The sequence below is a fragment of the Canis lupus genome, chromosome 36 (genome assembly GCF_003254725.2).
Source record: "Canis lupus dingo isolate Sandy chromosome 36, ASM325472v2, whole genome shotgun sequence".
Classification (NCBI taxonomy): domain Eukaryota; kingdom Metazoa; phylum Chordata; class Mammalia; order Carnivora; family Canidae; genus Canis; species Canis lupus.
Window position 1 is genome coordinate 26,286,154 of NC_064278.1, and position 11,220 is coordinate 26,297,373.

At 41.5% G+C, this 11,220-nt stretch overlaps 1 non-coding gene across 1 annotated transcript; it reads right to left on the bottom strand.

Moving 5' to 3' along the window:
* Nucleotides 1–3,178: 3,178 nt before the first annotated feature.
* Nucleotides 3,179–3,285, bottom strand: LOC112668316 (U6 spliceosomal RNA). Its single transcript, XR_003141646.1, has one exon. It is a non-coding gene; the product is annotated as a U6 spliceosomal RNA (small nuclear RNA).
* Nucleotides 3,286–11,220: the final 7,935 nt, after the last annotated feature.

Sequence of the window (11,220 nt, forward strand, 5' to 3'; positions counted from 1 at the left end):
GTTCAAGCCCCATGTTGGGCATGGAACCTACTTAAAGAAAAAAAGTGTATGGGCACCTGAGCTGGTGTGCCTTCAGCTCAGGTCATGATCCCAGGGTCCTGGGATGGAGCCCTGCATCAGGCTCCCGAGGCAGCTGAGGAGGGAGCCTGTCTCTCCCACACCCTCTGCCTGCCTACGCCCCTGCTACGCCTATGCTCTCTTATGCTCTGTCAAATAAAAAAATTAAAGATCTTTAAAAAAAAAAAGATGCAACAATACTAATAAAGCAGACTCTTTAAAAAACAAAACCCAACTCTCCTCTTTCTGAGTAAAAGGAGAAAAAATTGCCTGACTTAGGTCCCAATTATTTTTATTTTCCAAGCTCATTTTCTCATAATGTTTCAAGTTGAGTAGAGAAATCATAAAAACATAAAATCTCAGGGCTGCAAGAGACCTGCAAGATCATTTCTTCCTCTTCATTTTATAGCCAAGAACTCTCAAAAAGAGGATAAATGGCTAAAATGTATGAAGCCAAAAACTTGCAGGAGAGGCAATAAATACAGATAACCCATTAAATGAAAATGAGACTGAACAAAATCTTGAGTTTATTATAGAAATTGTTATTGCACTTAACCGTAGTTTCTTCACGGATTTGGAAATATGTTTGTTTTCTCTACTTTTGTTGGTTAAGGAATGGATCAAAAATTTTCAAAATTGTTTTTTTGCTGCTACAATGGAAATCTACAAAAATGGTTAACAGACTATTTTGGGATCATTGTTCAGCAGCGCATTTATCTTAGAGATGGTTGCCATGGAGACAAGCACACGTTGTATGACTCTACAGCTTGTAAATTACAAGTCATCTATGCTACTAAGACATAAATAGCCGCGCACACACACGTGCACACCAGCCCATGCACACGTGCACAGCGAAGTTATATGGTTCCCCTCTTTTGGTAAAATAATAAAACTCCATGCAGTGCTGATCTCTGATGGGGAAGGGACCTGCAAACTCTAGACACTTTAAAATGTTGTATTGTACAAATATATAAAATGACTTTTTAAAAACATTGTAACAATAGCCTGAATCGTGCTCAAAGACTAATAACACACTTCCCATGTAAAAAAAAAAAAAATGATGAAAACATCTTAGCTCTCAGTCCTCTTTAGAGTAGAAATGCAAAAATAAGGAAGTATAATGGGGTGCCTGACTGGCTCAATCAGTAGAGCATGTGACTTTTAATCTTGGAGTCATGAGTTCAAGATCCACATTGGACATAGAGCTTACTTAAAAAAAATAAATAAGGGCAGCCTGGATGGCTCAGCGGTTTAGGGCTTGCCTTCAGCCCAGGGTGTGATCCTAGAGACCTGGGATCGAGTCACATCGGGCCCCCTGCATGGAGCCTCCTTCTCTCTCTGCTTCTCTCCCTCTCTGTTTCTCTCATGAATAAATAAATAAATATAATATTTTAAAAAATAAAATAAAATAAAATATATTTTTAAAAGTAGTAGAAAAACCCAGAGTATATTATTAAAAAGTTATTGAGTTATTTTCCCCAGAGCATTCAATAATATTAACACTAACATATTATTAAGGTTAATAACAGTTATTAATAGTAGTATTAATTACATTAGGGCATCATTTTCTGGTTAGTCTTTCTCTCCCTGCCTCTCTTTCCTTTTTTCGTTTGCTTTTCTTTGTTTTTCTTTCTTCTTCTTTTTTTTCTTTGCTTTTGCTCTTCCTTTAATGAACACAATTTTTAAGATCCTTAAATTGCCAAGACAGGCCAATTTCAGGAGATCACAAAGGTATATTTTCTTTATTTCTTTTTTTTTTTTTAAAGAGAAAGAAAGAATGGGGGAAGCGCAAAGGGAAAGGAAGAGAGATAATCTTAAGTAGGCTCCACGCCCAGTGACATGGGGCTCAATCTCATGACCCTGGGATCATGATCTGAGCTAACATCAAAGAGTTGGACACTTAACTGACTAAGCCACCCAAGTGCCCCACAAAGGTGTATGTTCTGATAAGTTAATTTGTTTTTATTTAATTTATGTATTTGTTTGCTTTTCAGTAATGGATATTTTCAAATTTTCAAAAAACAGGAGAAAGGATAGTAAAATCAACCCTCCTCCCATGTACCGATCACCCAGCTTCAGTACTTATTGACATACAGCTAATTCTGTTTGATTTATAACCCTCCTTCCTCCATCATTTTAAATCATTCCATTAGCCAATAAGAAAACTTTTTCCTCCATAATCTGATTTTTTTTTATAGTTTTCTTGGAAACTTCAAAGATTTCTTTGTCAATAGGGTACAATGTGAGGTACTAAATTCAGTAGTGTAAAGAATGAGTAGAACTAGAATAATAAGGCTTCATCAAGCATTCAAACATTGAATATACTGATGATTTAGCTACATTTAGCTTTGAAGCACTGTTTGTCTCTTTATTATGAAAAAGAGAAATCTTTTTTAATAACACAGTTAAACTTTTTAGACTAATTAGTGCTATGTATTTAAAAGTATATTTACAGGAAGCCATGAACCTTGATTTGTTTTATAGAAACACAGGAAATATAAATTAAATAAACAAAACCAAAATGTGTTTTTGCTTTTATAACTATTTTAACATATTTGATTAGTAGACAAATACTCTAGACTTCCTAAGAGTACGCAAAAGTTATATAGTACAACTATAGAACAGCACATCATCTTTTGCAGTCTTTCCATAAAAAATACTCATGTAAAGTTTCTCATTATTTGCTGCTTTTTTTCAACCTGAGGCATCATGTAGTTTTAGAGCTGGGGTGTATTCTTCATTTGAAAAATTAACAAAATCCAAAACTGAGATCAGCAAAATATCTAGTAATATAATTCCCTAACCTTCACTTCACTATTCTTGCAGTCTGCTTTCTAGAATTGCAGCATGGAAAAAGTTGTGAAATTTGTATTTTTTCCCTAAATTCATTGATCCAATATGCCTTACCCCTCTTCCTGCTAAATGCTTATTTATCAATATATTTAAATCCAGATCTTTAAAATCTGAAGTCTTTCAATCTTGGTCTTTTAAATCAGACCATCAGGAAGTAAAAAGACTGAACTATCATCAAATGAGTGACCTCTCAGAGATCAGAAAAAAAATCCTTTCACTCTACATAGTCTCATCCCAAATTAACTTAGTTTTCAATAACCATTTTTTTTAAAGTATGAAATGTTTCACAAATGTGCATGTCATCCTTGCATGGGGACCATGCTAACTTTCTCTATGTTTTTCCAATTTTAGTATATGCGCTGCCAACATAAGCACTTAAATAACCAATTTTTGAAAAGAAGGAGTGCTTTCATCTATGTGCTTAGCTCTAGTGATTCTAGCTTTTACTACTCATCATCATAGAATATTTTTAGAGATATCTTCAGATAAATATATAGTTCCTTTTGAGTATTTCCAGAGAAACAAAAGTTACTATGAACTCTTGACTTAATTGAGAAGATTGAAGATAAAAATAGAAGAAATGTCATATTGCATTGGACCAAGTGGTCATTCAGCTGACAGTTGACATCAAGACACATCGTTAATTTTAACTCTGGTATAGTTAACATACAGTGTCATATTAGTTTCAGGCATACAATATAGAGGTTCAAAAATTCTACACATTACTCAGTGCTCATCATGATAAATGTAGTCTTCAATCCCCATCACCTATTCTACCCATGACACCAAGACACATTTTAAAGGAAAGCAGTATGGCTTTCTAATTAATCCATCTAAAATCCAGAAATATAGATGGTTTCCTTAATGGATTAGATCAGTTGATGTATGACCCAAACATTTTCTAAATTTCTTGACCATTGGGCAGCCCCGGTGGCGCAGCGGTGCGAGTCCCACATCAGGCTCTCTGTATGATGCCTGCTTCTCCCTCTGCCTGTGTCTCTGCCTCTCTCTCTCTGTGTCTCTATGAATAAATAAAAATAAAATCTTAAAAAAAAATAAAAATAGATTTCTTGACCATTATTCTGTGGTTTGCTTATTTCGGTGCTTTAGACAACATAATCAGTTAACATTACGATCCACCACATTCTTTTGGTTGACATAAAATTACTTCTTTTAAACTTCAAAATACACTCCCTAGTATTTTTAAATATCCTAGGCTTTTATTAACTTAGTTAACATTATCCATATTATTCCTAATTTTTAAAAAATAATTTGTTCACAGTTCTCCATTTCTATCATTTTAAATAAAAATATCAAGTTAATATATACAAATATATATTTAAATAAATAAATAAATTATATGCATATATATATATAATGTATAATTAGAGGGGCACCTAGGTAACTCAGTTAAGCATCCAACTCTTGATTTCGGCTCAGGTCATGGTCTCACCGTCCTGGGATCAACCTCTGCAACAGGTTCCATGATCAACGCAGTCTGCTTGAGATTCTAGCTCCCTCACCCTCTGCCCCTCCCCCTACTTGCACTGAGTCTCCAAAATAAATAAATATTTTAAAAATATGTATAATTACACATAATTATACATACAATATAATAATTAAAGACGTTTAAATGAGATAAAAAAAATCAATAAATTCCTGAAAGAAAGTGGAGAGGTTAACATTACTTGAGGATGATGGCATAGAAGGGGAATTTTTTGTCATTGATAATCTAGGATTTTGAGCATGACCTACATCTGTCTTTGCTTCCAATCCATCAAATCCCTTCAGCCCCTCTAATTTGACAGCTGTCTCTGTCACTCTGATGAAGCCATTCCAAGAAAAATCACCAGCTGACCTCATTTTATCATGTCGAGTTGTCTTTTGTTGGTTCTCTGTACCCTGGCCTCTCTGTAACTTCTTATATCGTTGGGCAACTGTTTGTTTTAAACTCTATTTAACCTTTGATTACACAGCCCATATTTTCTACTAGCTTTCATGACTTCTCCTTATCTGGTTTCTTTTCATGTTTCACCTGCTTTTCAGGCCTCCAAAGTTTGTCCCCCAGGGCATTGTCCTTGACTGGGCTTTCTCTAAACTGGCTCTTTTGAGAAATTCATATTTTCTCATTGAACCATCACCTCTATGTGAATGGCCTCAACTCAACCCAGATGTCATGGCTTTCCTCACTCCTTTGTCTGTGAAAAATTTATTGAAGGCTTACAAAATGGCAGGTATTAAATAAATAAATTGGGTTCCTTGACACTCTATAAAACTAAACTCATAACCCTCAAGAGACTAGAGTTCAAGTTGCCCTAGCTTTAAATTTTCATATTGTGTTTGATGAACCTCTTTGTTCAATCTCTTCATTCATTCTTTCAATATCTTTCACTTATTTTTGAAAACTGCCTTTTAAGTCATCAGTTCTTATGGGATTCAATGTAATCCAAGTTGTCATGTCCCTTATACCTGGATTATTTCTTTGCTTTTCTAATTGGTCTTCTGATTATTTTCTTCAGCCTGTATAATAAAATATTTCTTATCATGTCACTTTTACTGTTCCTAGACACTGCAAGCCCAAACATTTCCACCTGGTATTTGAAGCTTTTTATAACCTAGACTCCCCATACTGCATAAATTTTATTCCCAACATGCATCCTTTCTTTATAGCTAGAAAGCTAATTCATATTGTTGCCCCACAGTGTGGATTTTTTTGTTACTTCTATATTTTTGCAAATACTGCTTTTCCTATTTTGTGATTTATTTTTTTCTTGGTTGATTGCCTTACCCCCAAAATAGCATTGTGAGCTCTTGGAAATCAGAATCTATTTTTAGTTGTTTAATTTTATCAGCTCCAAAAATGCACATTTTTTCATCTTATTAACTTTCCTAAAGTCGAGAAGCATCTTACAACAAAAATTGACATCTTAAACATTGTAATAGTTTCAAGGGCAGAATATATTCTCTCCTGGTGGTATACAAAATAATACTGTGTACTCAATAGTATCTTAAATGCAATCAAATGCCAATTTTTTTCTACTTTTACTACCCTTGGAGAAATTTTTTTTTTTTTTTTTTTTTTTTTTTTACCCTTGGAGAAATATTATGCTCGTTGCAGATATGCCATAAATGCTTGTTGGTTGATTTGTTTTCTAGTTATATGGTTTTGAACCGTGGCTGCAATAGAGATAAACTCATATACCTAGCATGTTATTGATTTCAAAAATTAAAACAAAAACCGTTTGTTTTTTGAGGGGAGATAGAAAAGATGAAAAAGAATTAGACAATTATGTGACACCTACTTTTTAAAAAATGTATATTACAAAGAATTGAACTCTAAAGTTCTAAGTTATATCCTAAAATCTCTTTCTCCAGGCTTTGAAACGATCTCCATTGTTTTGGGCCATGTGAGGTCTTTAACCATTGTAGTATCACTATAGCCATGCATACGTAAACAAAAAATGTTATGTAATGAAAATGCTCCAGTAACAAACTGGAGCATGCCTATTCATATTATAGGCATTGTAGCCATAAAGAAAAATCTGCATTGAAACTTGTTTTAATTGAATTGAGTTTTTGGAAATATCTTTACAAAGCTTGCACAGGGAACAGTGCCATAATCACAAGAGAAGTTTGGTTTTTCTCTGTATGTATTTCAGCCTATGTCTGCACATTCTCAGTGACGTGCAGAATGGGGACCATTAACTCAAGCCCCAAATTGTAATGCAAAAAATATTTTTTAATATTTATAAATGTTTTTACCCATATAGGTCCTATGTGAAGTAAGAGTACATATCACCATGATGATTTTATTATGTAATATGTCTGAATGCATTATGTAGCAGGATGAAAGTGGGCATTGGGATCCAATAGACCTGAGACTGAATACTAGAGCCACTGCTTACTTGTACTTTGCATTTCGATTACTTTATCTGAGTAAAGTGGGATTTGTAGGATGACTAGAAAATGCCTAGTACTGCACTTGGCATAAATACTCTAAATCTGTTAGGAGAGGAAAGTTACATGGGGTGCCCCTTGGGCTCTGAGAGGATGTCACCCTCCTCCAGGATACTCCCTTGCCGGTGGTGTCCCCGCATAGGCAAGCTTCCTCCATGGATGAGCCGCTGCCCTTCCCCTCTGGCCTGGGCCTCCTAACAGTTTGCCTCTTCTCTGTCTGCTGCCCACACTCCAGTCCCGGATTGCAGGGCTCCCCCTATCCCTCTGCATCCCCAATCCCTCTGCATCCAGGCTAGCTAGGTGAAAAGGAGTCTTGCCCTCAAAGGGCTTTTGGGAAGCCCATGTAGCCGCGTAGAACAAGCATTAAATACTGAATCCAGAGAGCTGGGATCAGAGCCGTGTGCCGGCCTCCGAGGGGCTGCTGCAGGCATGCGGGCGCCGGGGCACACGTCGTGGGCAGGTGCCAGGCCGAGTCCTCCCGTCCTCGGAGAGCATTGTGGCGCGCAGGACACGGACGCGGGCTTTTGAGTAAGATGCACCTGTGCTCCTCGTGTTCTTAGAATCCAACAAACCAACCCACACTCTGTGACCAACGACTAGGTCCTTAAATTCCAAATTAAATGTCATTTTCTTAAAAAAAAATGTAGTAGAGAGTATCTGCCCCATGGTGTTGTCACGAGGACTGGATCAGATGCTGCACCTACAGCGCGGGGACACAGCATCTGTTCTGGCTGAGGAGGCCTTTACATCCAGCAACAGTGCTCGGTTTCCCTCCTAACACCATGGGCAGTGTGAAGCATGTGACAGTCGATCACACTGTCCTTGAAACACTCTCTTTGTACTCTCTGGCTCCCCTCTCCCTTTTCCCTCTGATCTTCGGAACCTCTTCTTACTCTGCTTTGCTGGATCCTCCTCTTCCTCCTCGCCCTTGAATGAGGGCATAGGCGGCAGGCTTCTCCATCAGTTTTCACTACTGGATCATCATGTTTAGTCTCATGACTTTATTTATTTATTTATTTTTAAGGTTTTACTTATCTGAGACAGAAGGAGCAAGAACTAGCGAGCAAGAGAGAGCAAGCACGAGCGGGGGTGGGGAGGGACAGAGGGAGAGGGGCCCACGCGGACCCTGAGATCATGACCTGAGCCGTGATCAGATGCCTAACCGACTGAGCCACCCAGGCGCCCCAGGCTCTGGGCTTTAAAATTGAGCCAATTACCCCAAAATTCACACCTCTGGCAGAGATCCTTTCTGAGATTCAGAGATTCATAGGTGCACCGGCTGTGCACCTGACATATCTACTTGGTTGATTAATAGGCACATTAAACTTACCATGTCCCAAAGTGAACTTCTCATCTGCACATCACCCCTTTCTTGGTAAATGGCAAATCTCGTTAGTTGCTTAGACCAAAAATCCTTGTAATTATCCTAATCTCCACATTAATCTGCTAACAAATCCCCTTGGCTTGGTTCCCATATATATGCATCTAGGATCTGCCTACCTGTTACCTCTGCCTCTGCTGCCGTTCTAGCCCAAGCCACTGTCTTCTCCCACGTGGACCACTGCAGGAGCCTCCTAACAAATCTCCCTGCCTCCATTCTGCAACCCCCCCCCCCCCCACACACACACACACAGCAGCCGGAAAGATCCTTCAGCAGAAGGATGATGCCACATCACTTGTCACGGATTGCGTTTCCCCAGAAGCAGACGAAGGTTGAGTTCGGACATGCAGGACTTTTTTTAAGGATTGGCCTTGGTATCAGCAATTGTGGAAGTGAAGGGAAGGATCAGGCCTGGGCAGACCGAGAAGCCAAGAGGTTTTCATGCCCAGTGACAGACTCGGCCAACCACATGCTGGACTTTAAACCCACGGTGCCCTGCAGAGTCATTCAAATTGGGCTAAGATGGCCAGGCCTTTGTGCTTCCTCATCCATCAGTTGTGGATGTGGTCTGTCTTGTGAGGGGCACAACTGAAGGCACACCTGCTCTCTGCAGGTGAGGTGGTCCCTAAGGGGAGTGTCAAAAGCACCCCCGGGCAATAGGCATTCACTGAAGGGGGATCCACCACCTGGCTTCCCATCTCCCTCCAGTGGCTCAGTGTAAAACCCGAAGTCTTTACCATTTTCCTCTTGACCTCCTCTCTTACCACTCTTCCCTTCACTCTCCCAAACTCCATGTTAGCCACCCTTTAAGTTTCCTGAATGTCTCCATCTCTTTCCTCCCACCAGTACACTTCTGTGTCACTTGCTATTTCTTCCATCTGCAAAGCTCTTCTCCCAGATGGCGAGGAGGGTCTGGCTCTTGAACTTTATTCAAAATTCTGCTCAAAATTCACTTTTTCAGAGGGCCTTTCTCTCACTGACCCATGACAAATAGCACATTGTGCCTTCACTCTGTTCCCTTATCTCACTTAATTTTTCTTTTTAGCACTTAAATCATGACCTAACGTGGTTATATATTGATTGTCTATCCATCTGCTCCCTCCACTTAGATACAAGCTCCACGAAAGAGGGGACTTTGTTTTTATTCAGTGCTACATCCCCAGTGACTGTGATAGTGCCTGGCACATAGCAGATACTGGATAAGTATTTGTTAGCTGTAATTTTGGGGGGAGTGAGGCACTATTTCAAAGAAAATAAGAGCTAAGGCATTGGATTAAAACAAATGTAGGTTTTTTTTTTTTAATTTTTATTTATTTATGAAAGTCACAGAGAGAGAAAGAGAGGCAGAGACACAGGCAGAGAGAAGCAGGCTCCATGCACCGGGAGCCCGACGTGGGAATCGATCCTGGGTCTCCAGGATCGCGCCCTAGGCCAAAGGCAGGCGCCAAACCGCTGCGCCACCCAGGGATCCCCAAACGTAGGTTTTATTTGTAGTTATAAACTTAGGAGCTGTGAAGTGTAGGATATGTTATTTGCTTTCTCCGTGTCTGAGTTCACTCAGTTGTAAAATGCAGATGATTATACTACTATGTCCCTAATAGGCTTGTGGTGAGATCAGATGGGATGATGTGTATAAACCACCATTAAGCACCTGATGGATAGCCCTGAGAATCTAAAAACTGCTTGCTTGCAAGCACCCTTCCTAGCAAGTAGGAAATGCTCAATATTTAATAGGGCTCCCCCCCCCTTTTTTTTTATCATTGTATGATAAACATATAGAATAATGTGTGCTTAGAGTTGATTTTAATGAACCTGTGATCGTGGAGATGGTGCAAAGCATTTTTTCCAGCTCTTTATGTTGGAGGGCCCTGTGGATAGCCGGGTGTTGGAGCTCGTTCTTCAACAGGGAGAAACTTGGTTTATTTCAGTTCCACATCAGAAAACTTCAAAACGAGGAAAAGCTGGGTATGTCGTGTGGGGGAGTTTTCGTTAGGTGAAACTTCTTCACTGTATGCAAGTGCAAATACACGCCTTAGTAAGAGCATTTAATAAGCGGGGTAAGGAACTTTGTATTTAATCTTGTGATTTCTTTTTTAAAGATTTTATTTATTCACTCATATGAGAGAGAGAGAGAGAGAGAGAGCGAGAGAGGCAGAGACCCAGGCAGAGGGAGAGGCAGGCCCCACGCAGGGAGCCCGACGCGGGCCTCGATCCCGGGTCTCCAGGGTCACGCCCTGGGCCGAAGGCGGCGCTAACCGCTGCGCCACCCGGCTGCGCTAACCTCGTGATTTCGTTTGCAAAACGCGGCGTCCCTTTGTCAGCAGAACCCTGTCCCGGAGTCGAGGCGCTGGGTACCGAGTGCTCGCGTCCCCGCGTCCCCGCAACCGTGTAAGGGAGCCTTAAAGCGCGCATTCGCTGCCAAGAAGGGCTCCAACGGTGGCGGTCAATATGGGGGGGCGGGGGCGGGGGCGGGGGGCGAGACCCGAGCTCCTCTCAACCGCACGGAGAACGTCGGCGTGATTTCTGCGGCTTTGCCTCCCCAATCTACCCCCGGTGTTCCGGCAGCAAACGCCCGGGAGCGCGGCGCCGGCGGAGGGGGCTCCGCGGGGGGGAGCTCCGTGGGGGGAGGGGGCTCCGCGGGGGGGGTGCTCCACGGGGGGAGAGGGGGCTCCGTGGGGGGGCTCCGTGGACGGAGGGGGCTCCGAGGACGAGGGGGTTGCTCCATGCTGGGGAGACGGCTACGCGGGGGGGGGCTCCGTGGAGGGAGGGGGCTCCCAGGATGAGGGGAGGGGGCTCCGCGGGGGGCTCCGAGGACCAGGGGGGAGCTCCGTGGGGGTGCTCCACGGGGGGGGGAGGGGGCTCCGTGGGGGGGCTCCGTGGACGGAGGGGGCTCCGAGGACGAGGGGGTTGCTCCATGCTGGGGAGACGGCTACGCGGGGGGGGGGGCTCCGTGGAGGGAGGGGGCTCCCAGG